This window comes from Stomoxys calcitrans, unplaced genomic scaffold (genome assembly GCF_963082655.1).
Source record: "Stomoxys calcitrans unplaced genomic scaffold, idStoCalc2.1 SCAFFOLD_72, whole genome shotgun sequence".
Lineage (NCBI taxonomy): Eukaryota > Metazoa > Arthropoda > Insecta > Diptera > Muscidae > Stomoxys > Stomoxys calcitrans.
The window spans coordinates 99,421-105,000 of record NW_026739369.1 but is presented as its reverse complement, the minus strand read 5'-3'; the positions used below and the strand labels follow the sequence as shown (position 1 = coordinate 105,000).

At 39.3% G+C, this 5,580-nt stretch overlaps 2 non-coding genes and 1 pseudogene across 2 annotated transcripts in view; all 3 read left to right on the top strand.

Annotated features, from left to right (window-relative positions):
- Window positions 1-1,517, top strand: part of LOC131998469 (small subunit ribosomal RNA) — a 1,985-nt gene extending 468 nt beyond the window's left edge. Inside the window, exon 1 of the ribosomal RNA XR_009398731.1 lies at window positions 1-1,517. This exon is cut by the window's left edge and continues 468 nt beyond it. This is a non-coding gene — a ribosomal RNA (small subunit ribosomal RNA).
- Window positions 1,518-1,937: 420 nt separating this feature from the next.
- LOC131998460 (5.8S ribosomal RNA) lies at window positions 1,938-2,116 on the top strand. The gene has a single exon (XR_009398722.1). It is a non-coding gene; the product is annotated as a 5.8S ribosomal RNA (ribosomal RNA).
- A 326-nt stretch (window positions 2,117-2,442) lies between these two features.
- On the top strand, window positions 2,443-5,174 carry LOC131998476 (large subunit ribosomal RNA; annotated as a pseudogene).
- Window positions 5,175-5,580: the final 406 nt, after the last annotated feature.

The following is a 5,580-nucleotide window of genomic DNA, read 5'->3' as shown; positions in this document are numbered from 1 at the left end:
GTGACGAAAAATAACAATACAGGACTCATATTAGAGGCCCTGTAATTGGAATGAGTACACTTTAAATCCCTTAACAAGGACCTATTGGAGGGCAAGTCTGGTGCCAGCAGCCGCGGTAACTCCAGCTCCAATAGCGTATATTAAAGTTGTTGCGGTTAAAACGTTCGTAGTTGAACTTGTGCTTCATACGGGTAGTACAGCTATAATTGTAGTTTGTACTATACCTTATGTATGTAAGCGTATTACCGGTGGAGTTCTTATATGCGTTAAATACTTGTATTTGCGTATGTTCCTCCTATTTAAACCTGCTTCAGTGCTCTTCACCGAGTGTTGTTGTGGGCCGGTACAATTACTTTGAACAAATTAGAGTGCTTAAAGCAGGCTCCAAATGCCTGAATATTTTGTGCATGGAATAATGAAATAAGACCTCTGTTCTACTTTCATTGGTTGTTAGATCAAGAGGTAATGATTAATAGAAGCAGTTTGGGGGCATTAGTATTACGACGCGAGAGGTGAAATTCTTGGACCGTCGTAAGACTAACTTAAGCGAAAGCATTTGCCAAAGATGTTTTCATTAATCAAGAACGAAAGTTAGAGGTTCGAAGGCGATCAGATACCGCCCTAGTTCTAACCATAAACGATGCCAGCTAGCAATTGGGTGTAGCTACTTTCATGGCTCTCTCAGTCGCTTCCCGGGAAACCAAAGCTTTTGGGCTCCGGGGGAAGTATGGTTGCAAAGCTGAAACTTAAAGGAATTGACGGAAGGGCACCACCAGGAGTGGAGCCTGCGGCTTAATTTGACTCAACACGGGAAAACTTACCAGGTCCGAACATAAGTGTGTAAGACAGATTGATAGCTCTTTCTCGAATCTATGGGTGGTGGTGCATGGCCGTTCTTAGTTCGTGGAGTGATTTGTCTGGTTAATTCCGATAACGAACGAGACTCAAATATATTAAATAGATGCTTTCAGGATTATGGTGTTGAAGCTTTTGTAGCCTTCATTCGCGACCGCAGTAAAATGTGTTAGTGTTTGAATGTGTCTATAAGAGTGGAGCCGTACCTGTTGGTTTGTCCCATTATAAGGTCACTAGCTTCTTAAATGGACAAATTGCGTCTAGCAATAATGAGATTGAGCAATAACAGGTCTGTGATGCCCTTAGATGTCCTGGGCTGCACGCGCGCTACAATGAAAGTATCAACGTGTATTTCCTAGACCGAGAGGTCCGGGTAAACCGCTGAACCACTTTCATGCTTGGGATTGTGAACTGAAACTGTTCACATGAACTTGGAATTCCCAGTAAGTGTGAGTCATTAACTCGCATTGATTACGTCCCTGCCCTTTGTACACACCGCCCGTCGCTACTACCGATTGAATTATTTAGTGAGGTCTCCGGACGTGATCACTGTAACGCCTCGGTGTTACGGATGTTTCGCAAAAGTTGACCGAACTTGATTATTTAGAGGAAGTAAAAGTCGTAACAAGGTTTCCGTAGGTGAACCTGCGGAAGGATCATTAACGTGTTCCAACCGTAAAACAAATACACACATCTCCCTTCTATTCCTATGGAATAGAATGGAGGCGTTAAAAAAAAAACAAACAAACAAACAAACTAAACATAATGTACTGGTTTTCATTATCTGTTAATCATACATTGGCCACCAATCAACCTAGATTGGTAGAGTGTACTGGTTTAGCAATAATCCATACACTTGAAATTACTTACAATTATAGTTGTACTTATATTAATTGTGATATAAGTTAATGTTGCCTCCTTTTGGGGAAAACAACTAAGACATTCGCAACATAAATTGTATGGGAAAAAAAAAATGAAAGTTATTGAAGAAATTGATATATGCCAATTGATTTTGGTGTATTTTTGATTTCTTTCAATAAAATGAATTTTGAGCGTATCGAATAAAGAAAAAAATAAAATATCACTCTAAGCGGTGGATCACTCGGCTCATGGGTCGATGAAGAACGCAGCAAACTGTGCGTCATCGTGTGAACTGCAGGACACATGAACATCGACATTTTGAACGCATATCGCAGTCCATGCTGCAAGGTACTTTAATTAATTTTAAGGTGCTGCTTGGACTACATATGGTTGAGGGTTGTAAGACTATGCTAAATAAGTTGCTTAAAATCAATCTCGATAAGAGATTGTGTTTTTAAGCACATGTTATATTACTGGATGTTAAAGTCCATAATATGAATAGTCAAGATAGAAGCCTCATTGAAAAAATTCGAGTATTTCTTGTTGAATACTTTGTTTTTCAATTGATTGAGGAAGGTCTAGCATAAAAATTTTTTATGAACTAGAATTGTCTTTGATTGAAAAACATATACACATATAAATATACATTGAAGAGAGAAAAGATTTTTTCATAAAAATGATGGAATTTCTATTGAGAGTACAAAAGAAAAAAAAATAAAGTTTAAACAACCTCAACTCATATGGGATTACCCCCTGAATTTAAGCATATTAATGAGGGGAGGAAAAGAAACTAACAAGGATTTTCTTAGTAGCGGCGAGCGAAAAGAAATCAGTTCAGCACTAAGTCACTTTGTCTTTATGGCAAATGTGAGATGCAGTGTATGGAATGTTCAATTTCTAGTATGAAAAATTAACGATTTAAGTCCTTCTTAAATGAGGCCATTTACCCATAGAGGGTGCCAGGCCCGTATAACGTTAATGATTACTAGAGAACATTTCCAAAGAGTCGTGTTGCTTGATAGTGCAGCACTAAGTGGGTGGTAAACTCCATCTAAAACTAAATATAACCATGAGACCGATAGTAAACAAGTACCGTGAGGGAAAGTTGAAAAGAACTCTGAATAGAGAGTTAAATAGTACGTGAAACTGCTTAGAGGTTAAGCCCGATGAACCTGAATATCCATATGGAAAATTCAACATTATGACTGCGGTATGAATAATACTGTGGGAATGGTGTGCATTTTTTCCATAAAAGGACATTGTAATCTATTAATATTATGATTTATCATAAGATCATTGGCTTAAGTTTATTCAAATTATTATGCTTGCATTTTAACATAGAATAAGTGCTGGTGATTTGATAAAGTGTTGATAGATTTATTATATATAGCGCTTGAATATTTTATATTCTATAATGGCATGGTAATCATGATTATTGTGTTTATTATATGCGTTTATATGATTAACAATGCGAAAGATTCAGGATACCTTCGGGACCCGTCTTGAAACACGGACCAAGGAGTCTAACATATTTGCAAGTTATTGGGAATTAAAAAACCTAATAGCGTAATTAACATAACTATTATGGGATTAGTTTTTAGTCTAGAAATAGTCTATTAATTCAATCCCGGGGCGTTCTATCAGTTATGCATAATAATATTTATATTATTTATGCCTCTAACCAGAGCGTACCTTGAGCATATATGCTGTGACCCGAAAGATGGTGAACTATACTTGATCAGGTTGAAGTCAGGGGAAACCCTGATGGAAGACCGAAACAGTTCTGACGTGCAAATCGATTGTCAGAATTGAGTATAGGGGCGAAAGACCAATCGAACCATCTAGTAGCTGGTTCCCTCCGAAGTTTCCCTCAGGATAGCTGGTGCATTTAAAAATTATGTAAAATAATCTTATCTGGTAAAGCGAATGATTAGAGGCCTTAGGGTCGAAACGACCTTAACCTATTCTCAAACTTTAAATGGGTAAGAACCTCACCTTTCTTGGTATGAAGGTTGTGGTTGTGATATAATGTGCCCAGTGGGCCACTTTTGGTAAGCAGAACTGGCGCTGTGGGATGAACCAAACGTAATGTTACGGTGCCCAAATTAACAACTCATGCAGAAACCATGAAAGGCGTTGGTTGCTTAAAACAGCAGGACGGTGGACATGGAAGTCGTAATCCGCTAAGGAGTGTGTAACAACTCACCTGCCGAAGCAACTAGCCCTTAAAATGGATGGCGCTTAAGTTGTATACCTATACATTACCGCTAAAGTAAATGGTTTATGTTCAATTTCGGTTGGATTATAAACTTTGAAACTTTAGTGAGTAGGAGGGTACAATGGTGTGCATGGAAGTGTTTGGCGTAAGCCTGCATGGAGCCGCCATTGGCACAGATCTTGGTGGTAGTAGCAAATAATCGAATGAGACCTTGGAGGACTGAAGTGGAGAAGGGTTTCGTGTGAACAGTGGTTGATCACGAGTTAGTCGGTCCTAAGTTCAAGGCGAAAGCTGAAAATTTTCAAGTTATAATAACACACACGCATATTTTCACAATATGAGAGAGTAATTAAACACTTGAATAATTTTGAACGAAAGGGAATACGGTTCCAATTCCGTAACCTGTTGAGTATCCGTTTGTTATTAAATATGGGCCTTGCGCTCATCCTGGCAACAGGAACGACCATAAAGAAGCCGTCGAGAGATATCGGAAGAGTTTTCTTTTCTGTTTTATAGTCGTACTACCATGGAAGTCTTTCGAAGAGAGATATGGTAGATGGACTAGAAGAGCATGACATTTACTGTTGTGTCGATATTTTCTCCTCGGACCTTGAAAATTTATGGTGGGGTCACGCAAACTTCTCAACAGGCCGTACCAATATCCGCAGCTGGTCTCCAAGGTGAAGAGTCTCTAGTCGATAGAATAATGTAGGTAAGGGAAGTCGGCAAATTAGATCCGTAACTTCGGGATAAGGATTGGCTCTGAAGATTGAGATAGTCGGGCTTGATTGGGAAGCAATAACATGGTTTATGTACTCGTTCTGGGTAAATAGAGGTCTACGGATCTTGTTCCTCGGATAGTAGTTACGTAACCAATTGTGGAACTTTCTTGCTAAAATTTTTAGGGTATCATCGCAAGGTGTATTCTCTTTAAATTATAACGACTATCAATTAACAATCAATTCAGAACTGGCACGGACTTGGGGAATCCGACTGTCTAATTAAAACAAAGCATTGTGATGGCCCTAGCGGGTGTTGACACAATGTGATTTCTGCCCAGTGCTCTGAATGTCAAAGTGAAGAAATTCAAGTAAGCGCGGGTAAACGGCGGGAGTAACTATGACTCTCTTAAGGTAGCCAAATGCCTCGTCATCTAATTAGTGACGCGCATGAATGGATTAACGAGATTCCTACTGTCCCTATCTACTATCTATGTGCGATTTCTGGCTGATACGGATGTGTTTCTAAGTGCTCCTGATTAATCGGTGTGAATCGTGGTCTGTGTGCATTGGTCAGTGTTGAAATTGTGCGTGTTTTATTTGGCAGTGATTGCTGTGACTGGGGCATATCAAATTTTGATGTGTTCTGTTGTGTGTCGGTTGTAATATCGATTTGATTTCTGACTTATTTTGTGGAGTTGTGAATTTGTGTGGAAATTGCTTTGGCGTTTCCGTTGTGGCTGAGTCGTTGGGGGACTGTCGTCCCTTACGAAGATTTTTGATTGCGGTGCATTTTTGGACAATTTTTGCGGTGGACTGCTGTGCGATTGTGTGCTATCCTGCCTTGTGGTGTATTCTGCGTCTGGTGTATACCAGGTAAGCTTGTACTTTTGTGTTGGTTTTGTTTATTTTTGGTTTTATTCTGTG